Below are 19,539 nucleotides of genomic sequence, written 5' to 3' on the forward strand. Positions count from 1 at the left end.
GAAGGAAAGGGAGAGGGAGACAGAGAGAGAGAAAGACAGAGAACTGGATCTGGTGGCATTCACTTGTAATCCCTGTAATTCCAGCACCATGTAATCCCAATCCCTGGGAGATGAGGCAGGGCGATTGTAAATTCAAGCCAGTTTGGACAATTTAGTGACTTAGTGAAAATCTGTTTCTCAATACAAAATGTAAAAAGGGCTGGAGGTAGCTCAGTTTCCAAAGCCCTGAATTCAATACCCAACATGAGAGAAGGTAAGAGGGGGGAGATTGTGTCACACATTATCACCTGGTCATGAGGAAGGTGAGGGAGAAACATTGACAGTGAATTAAGGCAGGGCTGGGGTGTGTCTCAGCAGTAGAGAGCAAGCTTGGCACGCACAAATCCTGCATTTGAGCCCTGGTGATCCCGCCTGTGCCTCTGAAAACAGAGCCATTCCCAGGATGCAGCCATTCCCAGGATGATGCAGGGTGATGCTGGGGAACTAGATAGAAGCAGGCATCTCCTGACAGAGCTCTGCTTAAGGCCACCCCATGTGCTAAACTCCAGGACACCCTGAGGAGCCAGAAGGGACACAAAGCACAGGAGGTTTCCTGAGAGACGCTCTTTGGAGGACAAATGGCATTGTGCCTTTGAGACATCCTCACAGCTGTTACATCCTGTGTGTTCCTTGAAAGTGAATAGGAACAGTCACTTTCATCACTCACTCTGCAAAATTCCAGCAGCATTTTACCCAAAATGTATTGGGAAGTGATTCTGAGGCGACAGCATCACATTAAGGATCATCTCAGGGCAGCTAAAAACAAAATAACAAAATAAAAATAAAAGTTGCCTAAAAATATCCAGAGCATCCACATCAACAAAAAATTAACCCTAGAGAAATCTGTTGGGGAGAATTATGTGCCTAAGTAGGGTACTAAAAAGTCCCTCAAAGTGGTGCTTTTTCATAATGATGCTGTCTCACTGGCATCCTTACATTCTTCTGTATATTCTGTTGTACAAGCTTGCAAGAATCTCCAGCACCTTCAATGACCATGATTTAAAAGTACTTCCTTAGACAGCTGGAAGTAAAGTTTACCCTGCAGTGTTACTGATCAAAATATCCATGCCACCAAAGGGCATTGTACTGGTTTGAGCAGTTATTTATCCTGTCACTTGGGGAGTGATGCAGACTGCAGACTTTGGAACTGGTAATAAAACATGCTCCAGTTACCCAGGAGGAAACGGAAGCTGAGGTCTAAGTATCATGAAATCGAAACTCTGAGGCTTTATAACAGGCAAGAACCACATCACCCAGCACGTCAGGCACCTGTTTTGCCAACTGCTTCTCACAGGAAGGAACTGTCTGGGATGAGTTTGTCCCACCCCAGGGAGAGCTCTGCACATATCTGTAGGTGGAGAGGTACTAGGATGTGCTGTGAACTCTGATCTCCATCCTACTGGAAGTCCTGCTTGTAAGAAATTTCTTTCTCAGAATTCTGCTTTGTTCTTGGAAAGTCTAGGAGTGGTGGTGGTGGTGGGGGCATTCCTGGCATTCCTGAGTGCCCTGTGATGCCATGATCACCTCTCCACTTCATTACCCTCATCTGCTGTGCTTTATTCCCCAGCTAAAAAGACAGCATGTAATAGGCCTGAGAGGCATGTCTGTATGAACATGTATGCAAGCAGAGCATCAGGCAGACAACCCTTGGTATAGTGGTTCTCTCTGCTCTGCTGCTTCATTTCCCATGGTTCCAGATACCTGCAGAAAATTGAGTGGAAAGTCCCTTCCCACCCCCAATTCACAAATTTTAAGATCCACACCACTCTGAATATGACGATAAAATCTCCTGCCATCCTTCTGGGTCCTAGCTAGGATACAAATTGTCCCTTTGTCTAATGTGTGTCCATGCTTATGACACCAACCATCTAGTTACTTAAAGAGCAGATCAGCAATCCCAGCATCACAGTGCTTGTGTTCAAGTCATTCTTATTTTGTTTAATACCAGCTCCAAAATACAAAGGCAGAAATGCTTGCAGTTCAGATATGCCAAAGAGAAGCCCTGTAGTGCTTCCTCTAAATAAAAAAGTGACTTAATAAGAATAGAAAGAAAAATCTTATTTCAAAGCTGAGGTTGCTAAGATCTAGGATTTAAAAAAACAAACAAACAAACAAACAAAAAAAAAAACAGCTTCTCTCCCTGAAACTGATGAAAAACAAAGTTATGTTAATTTTATTATCGCACCTGCAGAAGTTATGGGCAGGGTGAGCACTAAGTGCTTATTAGGATGGAAAGCCATTAAGTTCCTGGGTTTGGAACTTCAATGCTTCAGGTTTCAGCCAACTACGAGGGATCTTGGAATGCATGTTCCAAGAACAGAAAGGACCACTGAATTTAGCAATGCTGGTTGTTCCCTTGTCTACATGTCTCCTTAAGTTCCATGAGGCATCAGAACGTAAGACAATAACAGGAATGCACTAAAGTAGGCTGTTTTTCCTGAGATTACTTAACGCAGTTCACCTGCAGTGGGTTCCATTCATAGCATGACAATGGAGTCTCTTTCCTTCCTGGCCACTGGACTAGTTTGTGTGTTTAACTAACCAACTGCTCACCTGCTTTATTTTTCCTAGGAACCACCAGGGTTTTATTTCCTTTCTTGGTTTAAAAAAGTTAGAAAAAGAGGCAGCTAAATAAAAGAAAGTAAGAAAATATTAGATGAGCAGAATCTTTTTTACTCTTTCATATTTTAGTATATTTCCTGCTAGCATCTTTCCATGTACCTGCGTGAGCTAGATAGTAATAATCACAGAGTACTTTGATTTTTAAGATGTATTTTTCATCATAAGAACTGGGGTTTGATGTGTCTTTGGTCTTAAATGACTGCATAATATCTTCTCAAGTAGATGTTTCTGAAATCATTTAGTTAATTTTTCAAATGTGATATATTTCTAACTCAATATGGTTATAAATAATTTTGACAAATGCTTTTGTGAAGTAAGAAATTTACATATTTTGGATGATTTCCAGAAAGTGATATCTAACAAGAATGGTCATGCGAAGACGTAATATTTATGGATATAGAATTAGATGCCAAACTGATTTATATTCAAAGATGCAAAGTGCTCCTTAAAAGTTCATTCCTGCTCTCTAGATTAAGCTATCCCCTATTGTGTATTTTTAAAATATTTTATCCAGATGATTCTAATCAGCCAGCAATCTTTATCTGAAGTTCTTGTGGACAAAATTTTGAAATTAGCAAGGAAAGGAATAACATGGGGAAAAACACTATCTTCAAGTAATTCATTACTCCTGAAGACTGATGCTCAATCAGCAGGCACTTGGTGAGCCAAGTGCACAATGTAAGAAATAAGGGCTGGGGATTTAGCTCAGCGGCATAAGCGCCTGCCTTGCAAGCAGGCAGTTGTGAGTTCGATCCCTGGTACTAATAAAAATGAAAAAGACAACAAACAAACAAACAAACAAAAAACACCCCTAGAAGATCTTCAGGTGTCCCCAGATCAAACTAAGAGTGCCCGTTACATCTGAACAAAGCCCTGGAGAAATCACTGACTTCTATTTTAGGGGCAAATGTAATCTCCAGGAAATCCAGCTTTCATGCCAGCAGAAAATCTGAGGAGGACTAGGAATGGAAAATGAATTTAGAAAATGTTGATCCCATTAAACAAGGCAAAGAGAGTATTTCATTTGAAAAATTAACCAACATTTATGGTTGAAAAGCAAGATTTCTAAAGTGAATGTGATATAGAACCAACCGGGCCGGGCTGTTAAAGCTAATCCTCACTTTCTGTTCAAACTGGTGCACATCTGATTTATGATTTCTGATCAATAACGGGTATGTCTGTTGTAGTATACTTGATCGATCACTTAGGCTGGCAAGTCCTGAGTAGTTCCTCTCTTCCTGAAACTATGATGAAAATTACACATATGTTACTTATAATTCTCTCAAGGAGTCTACAATGTGGGTGTTTTTATCTCAGATTTTACATGAAGAAATTGAGTTTCAAGAAAGTTAAGCAAGTCTCCTAGATTTTTCTCATCCATCAAATGGTAGCACCGATATGAGATGCTCATATGCTTAACTCCGAAGCCCAGTTGGTCTGTCCACATCACAGGGCCACAGCACCACAGAAACTACCCTTCTGGGGAGGCAAAAATAGTAGCTATTCTGCTTCATCCGTGCCTCCTTCCAAACTCTGAATTTGCCTTCGATAGCCAGTCCTTGGGTTTGCCAGTGCACTTTTGATGTCTCTATGACCAGTTATCAGGCTATTTAAAAGCAATTAATTTGAATACTAGCAGGAGACTTGGAGAAGTAATTAAAATGGGCCCATTCAGTATTCTCTAAAGCCAATAAATGTTTGAAAAGATTACAGTGTAAGATAAAAACAAAACTACATTTAAAATTTAATTACTAAAATCTAATTTGTCTTAAAGGGAGTCCTAAACCCCTTCTTAGTTTTCTTTTACTTTTTTGAACTCAAGCCCTTACCCGCCCATAGTTGAGACTGTAAATCTCACCAAGAGATTATTACAGTAGGATGAGATCTATGTTCCATGTCAGAATGACTGAAAGAAGTTACCAACCATCAATACTGGATAAACCAAAACATCTATTCACCTGCTGTGCCCCAGAGGGCCAGGTCTGCGAAGGGCCATATCTAGTTGTCAGAGGCTGGCATCTGCAATGCCTGCTACTCTGTGCCAAGTCATCCCCAGATGAATGGCCAGATGTGACCTTTTTCTGGAAACACCAAGCATCAGTCATGCCATTCCTTTCTTGAACTTGCCTTCTGCCCAGTACCTGGTTTACCTCCAGCCCTTTCAGCATCTCAAGCCTCCTTGAAACCCGCCCCTCACTCCACATATTGTCCATTTCTTTCGTGGTTCCAGTTGTAGTTAGATTTTCTTTTCTAACCAAAGACCAGCCCTCCAAAGACTAGCCACCAGCTGCAGCTGGACTCTGCTGTCTTCTGGCTCCCTCATTCTCTCTAATTACTGATGGACCCACTTTTTTTTTTTGTCTTTTCTTATGGGTAGTTCTAATAGAATGCCTGTGAAAATTCAGGCTGTCACCTCTTCCCTCCAAATGTTTATCCCCCACCGCATACCACAGGGGTTGAAGTAAGTTCCCATAAGTCTTGAAAGAGGGAAGCAAGTCTGTCACTGATTCACTCAGTCTCCACAGAAGAAACCCAAAGATTCTCTGAAAAACTTGACAGATTTTTGTGTGTGTGCCAGATTTTTTAACACTGAATCTGCAGGTCAAGAAAATGGCCAATCCTGAGATTCTGTGACTTGACAAAAACCTGGATTTTGCAATCCTATCTCACTCCTCCAACCTTAGATTCAACAGCAGAACTGTAGCCAGAGACATTTCTTCCTGGCCCCCAAATCTGATGCTGGGGTTTCAGAAAACCCCCTGTCTGTGTGGACATTTTAACAAATTAAATGCTCATTTACTTTCTTGGTTATTTTAAACACTCATTTTCATAGACTTTTGAGATTGCAGGAAGAAGATCATTCACTGAAAAGCCTCAAGGAAAAACTGTAAAGCTCACTCTTCATGCCTCCAAAATTCCCCCGCCCCACAGACCAACCTGGAAGCCCTCAGAGGAGTGAATCTGAACCCAGCCGGAGATGTGTAGCTTAACTCTGCTACAAGTGTGCACTTGAAGCTTGACAAAATCCCTGTGCTGTCACTCAACTAGCCAAGGAGACTTTCTTACTCTCTGCAACCTCTGTGATTTCATGGAAGCCAAGAGTGAGACAAATGTGGATGGAGATGGAATACAAATTCACCACCATTCTTCCTCAGCAGTGTGTCCTTTACCAGCTCTTAGTCTTTCCTGGAAGCTCCATGCCTAAGAGTTTCTCTGTCTGAAATCAAGTTCACCAGCAGGAATGACCTTCTACATCATATTTTCTCTAAAGCTGCTGCACCTAGCAGAATGCTGAACTGTAAACTTGTTCATTAATTTGAACATCATTTGACCGTTTTCCTCACTAGAACAGGGACCTTGAATATTGAGCCCATCAATAGTGTGATACTGCTTACCTACTAATTACTAAAGTTTTTGTTGACTAATTGATGAAACTAAGGATTAAAATCTCCCTTACTATTTGTAAACTTTTTAATTATGGAGAATTTCAGTATAATTTATTTCTTTCAGCTACAGCAAAGAAAAGAATATTTTGCCAGCTATATTTTGCCAGTATTGGCAACTAGTTAGATAGAAATGTTACAGGCAGTCAGACAGGGATAGCTCCTGAAGGAGCCAGTGCAGAAGACCAGATACCTTTCAACTGTGGGGGAGATAGACACCCCCCAATATAGGCCAGACCTCAAGACAAATGATCAAACAAATACACCCATATCCTAAGGATTGATATTCTAATAGGTATACTCCACCCTGAGGAAGCCAGAAGTCACCATCCCAACTCCCTGTAAGAGTCACTGTTCTTTAAGCATGCAGGCTTGCTACAGGACTCACTTCCTCATTTGTTTCTGACTTAATCAATTTTTACTTGAGCAATTAATCTCATTGGTTAACCCTAGTTCGGTACCACCTTATGCCTACCTGCCTTGTGAGCCCCCATGTTTTCCCCACCTTGGACCCATCTTAACTCATGGTTAAGTCTCTGGAAAAGAAAGTCTTTGACAACCCACTCAGAAGCCCTTCCATCTCTCTTTCAGGCAGAAGCTTTCTTTTCTCTCAATAAAGATATTCTGATCTTAACATCCATTGTTCCTGAAATTTGTTCTTTGATTTTAGAGAACACAAACTGGTACCAAACATATAGTAGGTTGAGAGTTTCACTCCATTATATCAATACCATAGTGCTTATGTCCTGGAATATTTAATATACAACTATATTTATGAATAATTTGAACTGTTGTACTTAAGATGCATGTGTTTGCTCAAAAGATGTATAAAGAGTGCATGAAGAACACAACGGAAAACAAGGTCAGTTTCCTTCAAGTAGTTTATAATCTAATGAAGGAGACCATATAGGTGGAAAAAACAGGAAAGAGATGGAATCAGATGGTGCCTTAAGAGTATCACAGTGAGAAAACGAGAAAAACTGAACTGAGGAGGAGACCAGGAAGGGTTCATGGAGAAGCTGCTTTTGAAGTTAAACTGAAGGATGAGAAGGATTTGACTGGCAGAGAAAGGGTGAGAGCTGAAGACAGAGAAATGTGGGGTAAGAGTGTGGGAAACAGCATCCCAGAGAAAACCCAAATACTGAAGGCTTTATGAGAATTACCATAGTCTTCTCTGTTTCAGTCTGACATGCATCTATCAGCAAGTACCCAATCTTCGTGTAGACTTTCATTATCTAGTGTTAGTCTTTTGAAATTGTCCTCAATACACTTACTCTTTAGGGAAATGGGAAGTTTCAGTAAAAACGGAAGTTTTGGCAATATTTATAATTCCTTTTTTTTGGTTCAGTTTTAGCCCACATATTTTGAAAGGAAGCATAACTTTCCCTGTCTAAGATTTGAAAACAGTTTTTTATTCTTCTTACAAGGCCTCACTCGTATTTTCTGGCCCATATTATCTGATGATGTCTTCTGTACATTTAGGAAAATCAAGTAAATTTGAACCTTAGCTGGAGACACACATAATTAGCAAGGCCCATCTGTCTTGAATCATACCTGTGGTTTGGATATGGAATTATTTCTTGTGGCTCACATTCAGCATGGAAAATTAAGGCTCCCTAACTGGGAAACCTCTCACATATCTTTCGAGGGATCTTGTATAAAGCTAGGCCATGCTCAATCCTCTTACTACCCTGGTTACACATCAGGCACTTTACTTCCAGTGTATATACGAAAATACTTCCCTTAATATTTAAAAACAAAAAAAAATTTAAGTTGAAAATTTGACTAAAAGCTAAACTACTTTATGGTCTCTAGTAGAAAAAAATATACAAATAACTTAGTTGAAACTTGCCTCAGAAATAGAAATTCTTAAAGGGAAACCATACATACTAAAAACAAACACTTTGCAGTGTTTTCTGCACTAATTTCTTTAACAAACAGGGCTAACTCCCTCCAAAATAAGGAAGTCATGACTTTCAGTCAACAAGAAGTGAGACTTTTCTCAACATACTCCTAAGTTTTTGACCCTATTTTTGTTTGTTTGTTTGTTAAGAACTGATCCCAAATAAAGCTTGGTAATGTTAGGGCTTTGGAACCCAGAATTTTCTATAATGCCCTGGGCATTACTTATTTTTCTAATTTCTTTGTCCATTCTGTCCCTTAATAAAGTTTATTTTTCTTTTTCCCAGTATCCCATCTTCTTTCAGCAACTAACCACACATGGCCCCAAAAATCTAAACTAGTTTTTCACAATCTATGTTATTTCTCCTCCTCCTAAGATGTCCCATTTTTCCCCATAAGCGACTCCCTACCTACCCTCAGAGTCAAATAACTATTGTATCACATCATTTCAAAATTTCAAGCTACAAAGTTTGCTCCCCTACCCCAATAATAAAGACGCTCAGGGCAGGAACTATGTCTACCTTTTAGCACTTCTCCCACTGTTTTTAGCAAGACAGTTGTTTGGTTCATGGGAAGAATGAATGATGTCGTGTGATTGGTTATGTTTACCTGTGCTTCCAGACTCTGTTTTTCTGTCTTCCTCCAAGTTCATTTCCACAACATCCACATCATTCTGGAGAAGCTGACTCTTTCCCTTCACTCCACAAGTGGATTCTGAACATGGACTGAGCTAAACTGAGCAACACACCCCACTGCTGTCTCACTCCCGAGCAGGATTGACTCATGATGGACTCGAGATGGCCCAGTCAGAATGAATTTCAGGACTGTTTCTGGAAATCTGGGCAGAGGCAAATTCTCTTGAATTAAACAGTGGGATATGTAAATTTGCATACAGGAAGTCAACACACTAAATTAATATTCATCTTATGATGCTAATATTTATTCCCCTAACATGTTTATATATCTAAGAACTGTGCTTTAATATGAAAGCAAAAAAGTTTCCTAAAAGTTTTGAACCCATCAAAATCTCATAACAAACAAAAAGAAAGTTAGAATTCTGTCCTGTTTGCATGGATCAGAATGTTATGTTTACCTCACTTATAATATGGGGCTAGTAATGAAATAAATTAAGTAAGGCACCCAACACAGGTGATCAGCCACTCTGTAAATATCAATTTTTCATTACTCTTCTTCCGCATTTAGAGACTTTTGTCCTTAAATTTTTTTCAGTGAAATAAATCAATAACCAATAGTCTTTGTAATAATCGGTCTAGAAGAATTCAGGAGAAACATTTTACATCTTTCATGAGGATAAAGCTAATCCAATCTAGATAGGCTGGAACCTGCTTGTAATCCTAGTACTCTGGGTGGCTGAGGCAAGAGAATTCTAAATTTGAGCCCAACCTGAACAGCTTAGCAAGATGCTTTCTTACAATATAAAATAAAAATGGGCTTCAGTTCAAATGCCCTGGTTCAGTATTCTGAACTACACACACACACACACACACACACACACACACACACACACACCATTCATTAGTTCTCTGAAACTCTTATTGTTTGAGACACAAATTAAAGGGAAGGGATTGCAAAGAACCGAGCAGCTTACATCCTGTTTCTACATATCCGAGTAAAGAAAGCATGGTGTAATATTCCTTGCTACACAGTGGTAGATCAAAATAGCACAAGGAAAAAGAAGCTGTTGGTCTTTTGTACCATTACGTTTATAGTACAAAGTGGAAAATGAAGACAGGGTAAAGAAAAAAGCTCCAATTTTCTTTCTCCAAAGTTCCTTAGATTTTCATAGTTTTACTGCTTTTAAAATTATTCTTTTACTTAATTTATTCAAGAAATTATGTAACCAGCAACCAGTTACCAACAGCCCAAGTTTCTAAAATTTTCTATGACAAGCCTCACACTCCAGAACCTCGTTGACTGCTTGACTCCACAGCCGCTCTCCTGTACTAATTTATCTTTAGGCTATTAAAATGTGATGAACACCCACTGTTTCATCGTTTCCAAATTCTCCTAGAACTTTATAGAAAAATGCATTTTTTGGTGTCTGCATTAACTAAATGGTTCCATTAGCAAAATTGTTGACTATAATACATTTTGAATACTGTGATTAAATGCAGTAATTTAAGTGATGCAGTTGAAAAATATACTGAGCTTTTCTTCCAGCTTGGCCATTTAATAGTTGTGTAAATCCTCACATCCACTACCTAGAAGATAATTAGACATGCCTTGCCAAACTATAAGCTCTTTCAGGGACTAAGAAAGGATTCCACTAACACATATCATCAACATGTCTAGCATCAAAGCTACCCTGCACTCCATCTCAAGGAAAATCCAAAAGCCAAAGTGTATTTTTAGGTGGTGGAAGTGAAAAAACAAAAGACATGTAGAAAATAGTAGAAAAGCCATTGATTTTGTAGCTAAATTACATGTTTGAATCCTGCTGATATTACCAATTTGGTCTTCAACAATTCATGCAATCTCTCTGCATACAGTTTATATAAAGAAGATTACAATATCAACACTGCAATAAGCATAGATGTGTAAACATCACAATGGTATGATGCTCTTAGTTCTTTTGGGAAGATACTGAGGCAGAACTATCATGAACATTCGAGACAGAAAAGAAATGTAAGGGATCCAGTTTAGAAGCTTCTATTGGAGGTTCTGAATACGCACTGGCTGAAATTACACAAAATATCCAAGGAGAGAATAATATTTCACTTACTTGAGTATAAAACCGATGAGCATTTTAGAAGCATGAATTGGATGCTCTTTAGTAGCAACTCTGAACACAGTGCATATTTCATGCACGGGACCAATTGCAGATATAAAGGCTAAGAATTTGTGGTTGGCTAACAAGGCTCAAGGCAGACAAGCATACCACAGGAACCACAGGAAATACAGAAAAGTAATTAGAGGAGTCTAGATCACAAAAGAAGAAACTTTGAACAAGATCAAACATACATCGTCATGGGGGCTAAATGTATTTTTTAAAAATATAATTTGCCCATAAGAAAACATTGCAAATTAGCATCCAAATTCAATGGCATTCTATCTGAACTGTCTTATATGTAACAATGTGGAACTAAACTAATAAAACCTGCATACAGTGTGTTAAGGGCATTATTGGCCCAATTCTTTACCATCCCTATGTACACAAGCCTACAACATTATCATAGGTGACTTTGTAGCTCCTCCCACCGCAGGAGCAAATGTATTTCTGACCCCTTGGCTTTGCATTTGGCCAATAGAAAAAGGTAGAAGTGACAGTGTACTTGCTCCAAACTTAGGCCTTAATGTGCATTCGCTTACTTCTCCATCGTTACTATGACAGAGCATGCTGGGTCAGCCTCTGGTCCCTGGAAGAAGAAGAGAGACACAAGGGAGAGGGTGCTAATCCATCAGGGAGAGCCCAGCCTTGGTCAGCAAACTCCACACATAGAAGGAAATCTAAGAGCCACCTGCAGCCAAAGCACAGCGTACGTATATGAAGATAAATAATTGATCTTTTATGCTATTGAATTTTGGGATGACTTATCACATAGCACTTTGCTGGTAATAGCTACCTAAACACAATGTTCTTAGGAGGTGACTTGTTTTTTAAATTAATGTCTCCATCTGTTCAGACATTATCACCAGAAGGACAACCACTCTGTGCTGTCTTGCCGATAACAGATTTACTTTGCCAAAAAAACAGGTCTTTGATTCATGACATGATACACTGATGAATTACCTAGAGAAACAAAGACAGATGGTGTGAGTAGTAAAATTCTGTGTCCAATCAAAAGCAATATTAAGGTAGGCAGTGATAATCATCTCTCTCTTCTTTCCTTAGTTTCTTTCATACACTGTAAGACCTTTCTTACCCACTTTCCATGCATACACCCCTGAGTTCCTTAACCAACCTTATTTCTTGCGTTCTTAGTAGATAACACTTATTAAGTAATATGGAGGTGAATAAGTCATTGTTTACAAGACGATCAAGGGAGCATTCTAATGGCTCCTCAGGAAGACAAACGAGTCTCAGTCCCCTGTGATCACCCACCTATCCTTTGCCCTGGAACTTTTCTCTAGGGCAGATTCTTTCTTCTTGGAACCTGCCCTTATTACCAGTCAAATAGTAGACAAGAGAAGAGGAAATAGATCTGTGGGGAGGGTCACAAAGCATTTAGACATTTTACATTCCTAAAAATGGCTCTTAACCTGAGATTCTTGCATTGCTACTGAGTGATGGTATCTATCTTGACTCTTGGGAAATCTGTCATCCATTTTTCACACACAGGACTATGAGTTCTTTAAACCTTCAGCACTTGTGGCTGTGTTTAATCAAATGTGGGGGCTGTGAGTCAAGTAAATCAGTGTAGTCTTTTGTCTGGAATTAAAATTTGCATCTCTGCAATACTTAGTTTGCAGCTCACTTTCTGTTCAAAAATGTCTAAACAAATCCCATAAGAAGTAACGTGGGCCAAAAGAGGTTTAGAGACAGAAGCCACAGGATTCCAGACAAAAATTGCCTCCAGCTTCTATAAGACTCACAGGAAGCTTCCTGGTGTTTGAAACAGGCTGAAATTGAGACCAACATCTTCAATTTACCAGGAGAGATAGACACTGTTTTAAGGATTTGATTTTCAATAGGAACTATCCCAAAGGTTTGATTCTATCATTAAAAAGTAAAATTGAAGTAGATTAAGAAAGGCCACCAAGTCTTCTCCATACTTCATACCAGATCAATCCACAATTTATCCATGACTCGATTGCTCCAACATTTGCTCCCAGGTAGCTCCAAGTGAGTTCATCTGTACTTCACCAAGAGTATAGCCAAGAAGCAATTATGCAATTAGCCGTCACAGATCAGTGCCCCTCAGCCAGTGCACTGATACAGCAGTGTCATCCCACCTCTGAGTCAGAACCTCTTGCAGAGGTTCAGCAATCAGGTTTGAACACATTCTGTAGCAGAGTCCTGGTCATGTTCTACCTGAGGACCACTGATTTAGGTCACCTTGAGCTAATTTTCCTCTGCTAACAATAGCACAACTATCTGCAAAGGAACAGGTCAATTCGGATGCTGGTAGTTGTCATTTTTATCTCTGTTACTCCATGATTTTACTCCAAATAACATGTCTCTTCCCTTGATTTATCTTTTGTTTGTTCAATTCCTTGGTGTGACAAAGTGTAAAGGAAGATTTTTGAGAGCCAGATCACTTGGTGGCTTATCCCTATTTTCACCCCTAGAACATCAGTAATTACAGCAATCATACTGAGCAAACATGCAGAGGGACAAATGGTTATGTAAATAAATAAATAGTTGTTAGAATTGTGAAAGCAGAACAGAAACACTGTCCTATTCCTAACTTCCTAGTTGTATCTAGAAGTAACCATCATAATAACAATCAGAATCCAGACCATGGGCACCTATTTGAATACATTTCCCACCAATAAGATCTAGAGTTGCCTGCGGATTAAAGGAGAAGTAAGGATTATAGCTTCAAAAATATACACATTAGACAAATGCAGTTCTGTAATGTATAGGTCCCATGTGGACTGTGGACCTCAACCCAAGAGACAAATGAAAACAAACTATAAAAATAAAAACAGTGAAACCATCAGGAAAATTTGAACCTCATTGGCTATTTAGTATTTTCTGGGGCAAGATAGTAGTGTCATTTTGGTTACATCATCTTTAAAAAGTTACATCTTTTAGAGCTACATATGAAAATACGTATGGATTAAATGATATTACATCTGAGATTTTCTTCAAAATGAAATAGTCCTGGGGGCTTGTGGAGAGCCGAGTCAGTTCTAAGCACCCTACAATAGATTTTATGTAATGGCGTGTAGCTGGATAATGGATAGTTCTCCACTCTGCTACCTATTTCAAGTTTTCCACAGTAACATTTTCAAATTAGCAATTTGAAAACCAAAGATTGAGAATGGAAATCATTATCCAGACAAACAAACAATGATGCCAACTGGTTATGTTTCTACTAAGAAGAGCGGAGCATGAACAAGGTCACTACCTCCAAGGAACTATTTATTGTTGACACATTTTCTAGCCACCAGATGTTCACGTCTCTCCCTGGAGCCCATCCTTGGTTTGCGCTCTGCAGAGAAGTCTTTAGGAACAGAGACTCCATACTGTGAAGCAAATGCTAGAAATAGTGCTTATCACAGGAATGTGAGCCCCAGCAGGCATTTGGCCGCAGTTCACTCAATGGAAAACACTCCCAGTGGACAGAGAGAAGCAAGCTGACAAACAACAGATGCATTTTCATCGCTGCTGTGCTCCCTGCTCTTCTGTTCAGTGCCAGCCCTGATCCCTCAGAGCCAGCCTGGTTGGCAGTTTCCTCTGTGTGTCTCACCTCTGCGCAGAAAGAAAGATCAAGTATAGACTGCCCTTGACAGACACTTTGTTTACTCGTATCTCTCAAAGAGTTGTGCTGACAAGACAAAGTCATGGTGTCATCAATGGTTTTCAACTGAGTGAAAATTAAAACCGTAGTAAGACTGTTTTTATCTATAAAACAAATGAACTATGATGACAATCTTCCCTGATGGTAAAGATGAAACGACATTGCTCATTAGAGCTGAAATTGATACCTCATCTCTAGATCTCAACTTGGTAATGCATGGCAAGTTCACTGATAGCAATTGTGTTCCTTGGGATGGGAGCCATCTTCAGGAATTGTAAAGAGCAGCATCGGCAAAATCTACCAAATATGTACACTATACTCAAGAGAGTAGTAATCCAAAAGCTTCATGTATTATGCCACACTCACATGATCTACCGATTTACTAAAGTAATGCTTACTGAGAATATTAAATGGAATAGAAAATTTTCATAACTAAAGCAGACAACAATGTATATGCACAGGAATGTCCACTACATAATCTCTATGTATGTATGGTACTTATTAAAAGTAACTATACTAAAAATGCAAGCATGGTTTCTTTGGGCAATTGAATTGTGAATATTTCTTATTTTTCTGTGTATACTTTTTCAATGTATGCCAAGTTTACTGCAATTATAAGACTACCATTTTCACAATCATAAACAAATATTTTTAAGTATTTCAGCCACTTCACATTTCTCCACCACAAAAAAATTTCCCATACTTCTTAATTTGATGATAAGGACTTTGCTAACAGAAACAAAATGAATCATAGTTGCATTCAGAACAGTAGCATGCACCTTTATAATTAGCTCTTAATGGTTCAATTAAAAATACGCTTTAATAATATCTCCCTGTCAGGATCATGTAGAAGATATGTGACATGATATTTGAAAGAACAACCATAAACTGTTAAATTCAGAACATCCTTTGCATGTAAATTATTGAGATACCATATCTAAACATGTAACATATGAAATGGTAGTCACCGTTATGAATTATTTGAGTGAGCTCTAGAAGCAAACACTGAGATCTGACATCTTATTTCTGCCGCACCCTTCTGGAGAGTCCTTACATAATGAAGCTAATGGGTATGTAAAGAAGGACTTCATCTGCACGATGGAAGACCCTGAGCATCCTTGCTGCTTCTCCTCACCAATATCCTGAGATCATTCGTCTTTGCCAGGAGGAGTCAAAGACGTGTCTGAACACAGTGTGCTTGATTGCCCTAAGACATGTCACCACTGCTCATTTCTCCAGGTCTCACACGAGCAGCTTTTATGTTTGCTGTTCCTTGAAACTGTCACCTGCCTTTGCCACCCTTTGTTACTTATCTCGTTCAACTGCAGAGGCAGAAATATGTCCTCCAAGTAAAAAAGTTAAACTCAAGAACAATGGTTTTCTACTTAATTAGAACATAGGCTGCTCTGGGGGAGCTTTTTCTCCAAGACATTTTTCAGGAGACAGTTGGCAAGAAACCCTGATGGCACTTGAGACTGGATTGGGAGCTCAGCTCAGTGACTAAATTAGTTCCTTCCCTGGGTTCAAACATTTATACTCATTTTGCTTCAATGCAGGTACATATAAAATTATATACTTAAATTGGTTAGGCTGCTTTGATAGATCAAAGAAGCTGACTTGAACATCCAAAGCATCTTAGAGGTCATCTCTTAGCTTAGAGGTCATATAAAATCCAATATTCTCTTCAATTTAGGAAATTTCCTTAGCACCTGGGAACTTCCAAGTAAAAGAATTCACTGTTTTATAAGAAGAAGTCTGTGACTAGTTAGACAGAAACAACTGCTGGAAGTTCTGTATCATATTACAGAAATCTGTTTCTGGGTATCACCCTCGCTGTCATCCTGGTTACATTCTCAGGCACTGTAAAAAGTGAATTTTTTTCCTGTCCTACTGATATTCCCTCATCAACTGAACATTTTCATCTTCTTCCTTTGTACTCAACCTCTGCCTTCCTCTATGCCCTGTCATCTTTTCTTACTCAGGCTATTAAGGTGACTATGATACTGCTTTTGACTACAGAGTATAATTGATTGCCTACAAAGTTTGGCCCTGGAATCCTGCCTGCATCATTTATTAGCTGGCCCACTGTTGACAAACATTTCCATTCTTAACATTTTCCACACCTTCAAATTGGAATAAGGATAATGCTTCCTATTTTATAAAGTTGGACTAAGTATTTTACATACATTTGAGTAATCTATATGAAATATATAGAATTTAGCACACATATCACACTCAGTAAGTGTTTATTGTTGATGAAAGTGATAGTGCTGGTGTGATTTTCAATATTTTCTTTATTATGATCATTCTACTGGAACATTCTGGTTTGCCAATGACCTTCATAAATTATAATTCCCAAAAAAGAGGCATAAAAATATTATATAATTAGGAAAACCCAGAATACAGTGGGATGCTTACCACTAATTAGATATTATTAGCTTAGAGGTCTCTAAGCCTATAGTTTCCTTGTATGTTTGATGTCTTTAAGCCTATAGCTTCCTTATAGATAAACAGGGATGACAATACATCCCTTGTAAAATAAAGGTGTACCAACCATGATTTTAAGCACCATATTTTAAAATTAGTATAGACCTAAAAACAGTAAACATTGATTTGCTTAAGGCATGAGAGAGTCTCAAGAGTTATGGAGGCAGCTGGTTCCCTCTGGAATGATGCCTTTTTATGGACACAGTGTCTGATGTTACCTAGCCACTGAGAAATCCCACACAGGACTGATCACAGCTCTGTCTGGCTCCACCAGCAAACCTTTTAACAGAAGCCTTTAAAAATGCGTAAAGGGAGGAGGAGAGGAGAGTTACAGAAACATAGGAAGGGACGAGAAAGAGGAAGAGGCATAGGAGTGAAAGAGAAGTGGGGAACATGCCAGGTGGCTGAGTGGTTCAGTAAGCAGGTGGAAAGCCAGCCACATTGGAAGGAGATTCTCTTTTTTCATCCATACCCAGACTCTGCAAAAGCCTATGATCAAGCACTGAGATTTCTGTAAAAAGAAAAAACTTCTACAAAATGTATACTGTCACTTGCTAACAAGTGAAGCAATGGTGTGGAGAACAAAAAACACGTACTTTAGTATCAGACAGTTTATTTGTTCTTGCAGTCACATTTTCATGACATCCATCATTAAGCCTCTCTATTTGAATATAACATTCATCTGAGTCTCTCCCATATGTATGCTTTAATTTACTGGACCAGAAACTTCTTGTTATGACTCTGTCCTGATATCCCCCAAAGCCTCATGCAGTCATGGGTAGGGCTTTTTCAGAGTGGCTGGATCTAGAGCGTGTGACCCTAGAATTGATTCATATGCTAAGATCAAGGGCACTGGGATTAAGGGTGTGAGTACTACCTGCCCTAAGCAGCCTGGATAAGGATATATATAAGGATATATATAAGGATAGAAAGAGCTATGGTTGTTTCTTGCTTGTATTGCTACCGTCTGACCACCAGGAAATGTGTCTCCTCTCCAGGGCCTGTCTGCCTTGTCACACTGCCTTGGAGCCAGTTGATTACAGACTGAAACCTCTACAAACTGAGCTAAATAAATCTTTCTTTCTTTACTTTCGGGTGTCAGTCACTTGGTCTCAGCAAGGACGAAAAAGTAACCAACACACTTATGATGGACTCTTTTTGCTATTGATTTGTAAATTTTTGAGCACTACCAGAAAAGTTAAACTTTGAGAGGAAAAAAGATACTTTCTTTGGAAACTTAAAGAAATCTGAAGATTTGAAAAGTTTTCTTTCCACTATGACAGTTTAACTTCTGGAAAAATATGGATAAATGCTCTGGTGAGCGTTTCAGTGTTCCAAGTTTGTTAATAAGCTTAATTTCATAGATACTATGGATTTTGTAAACTCATCTATCACAAAGCAGCAGTTCTTAACCTGTAATCAGATGTGCACTGTCTTCCCTCTTCTTTGTGTCCTTTGGAATCCGTGGCCACAGAGTGTGGGATGAGCTGCTCCCATAGTAAGAGGTACACAGTGGTCACAGTGGTGGAATTGAAATGAAGCTATTATTTGTCATGGGTTAAAAACACAAAGATCAGGGAGATTCAAGTGAAATGAGATTCCCAGTGGGTTTCAGGCTTCTTCAAAATCACACCGCACACACAAGCAGCTGCACACTTCACTGGTAGTTTCCAGAGATCTCTGCATATCCTGATTTCAGGAGCAGAGCCTCAGCCCTACCTGACCTTTACTGTTCCTGCCCTCTCAGTGCTGCCACAGCCTCTGAAGCTCTATGCTAGAGCCCATTCCATGTGGAAATGCTGGGGGTGGTTTTATTTTCTCAGCACTCCTGAAAGATGCATCAGTGCTGGTCACACTGCAGAACTGCCTGGGTAGTTCTGGAAAACTGTGCAGGTTCTCACCTCTGGGAATGGGACCTTCACATCCCCATTACCAGTGGGCATGAAAGGTATTCACCATTTCAGTCTCAAAGTTGAATTGCCTGCCTTGGACATTTTTCTGTCTCTCTCTGTCTCTCTCTCATTCTCTGTCATCTCATAGTCACTTCTAATCAGGTTTATGAAATCTTCTGATAGATCTGTTTTCCCAACATAGGAGCAGAGGGCAGGAAAAGTTATTTCTTTTGTAAACACACTGGATTGGGGATGCACCTTCCTGAGGACAATAAATGCAAGCCAAAATCCACCATTTATATCACATTCTCCAGATTTCTTTTCTTTACTGAGGATATATAAATAAAATTAGACACACATATAGAATGCATTTTTAAGATGAATTTATGTAAATAATTCAATTGCTTTTTCAGTGATATGAGCTCTCAAAGTGTGTCTGGGGAGCAAAACAACATTCTGAATGCAGTTCCCCACTGGTGTCTGCAGGAGCTCAAATCCCAGACACCCAAGTATATCAACATCTGTGGCTGTTCATTTTTTAAATAAAACATTCTAATATTTGCATATAACATGCACATCTCTCATATCTATCTACCTATCTTTCTTTTGTTCTTTCTTTCTTATACTGGGAATCGAACTCAGGACCTCACGCTTATCAAGCAGTCACTGAACCACTGAATTAAATCCCCAGCTTCCTTCCACATGTTTTGTCATTTCTAGATGATT

The 19,539-nt window shown here is 39.2% G+C and overlaps 1 protein-coding gene across 7 annotated transcripts in view; it reads right to left on the minus strand.

The window, feature by feature from the left end:
• LOC100716365 (probable G-protein coupled receptor 141) overlaps positions 1 to 19,539 on the minus strand; it is a 58,177-nt gene that overhangs the window by 22,428 nt on the left and 16,210 nt on the right. Inside the window, exon 1 of one of the 7 annotated variants that reach the window (XM_063233949.1) lies at positions 7,268 to 19,197. The exons of the other annotated variants lie outside the window; for them this stretch is intronic. The gene's annotated coding sequence lies outside the window, so the exon portion shown is untranslated. Of the gene's footprint in view, positions 1 to 7,267; positions 19,198 to 19,539 lie in introns of those variants that run through there. 7 annotated transcript variants of the gene reach the window in all.

The sequence above is a fragment of the Cavia porcellus genome, unplaced genomic scaffold (assembly GCF_034190915.1).
Source record: "Cavia porcellus strain 051 isolate PalLab524CR breed Dunkin Hartley unplaced genomic scaffold, mCavPor4.1 scaffold_23, whole genome shotgun sequence".
Lineage (NCBI taxonomy): Eukaryota > Metazoa > Chordata > Mammalia > Rodentia > Caviidae > Cavia > Cavia porcellus.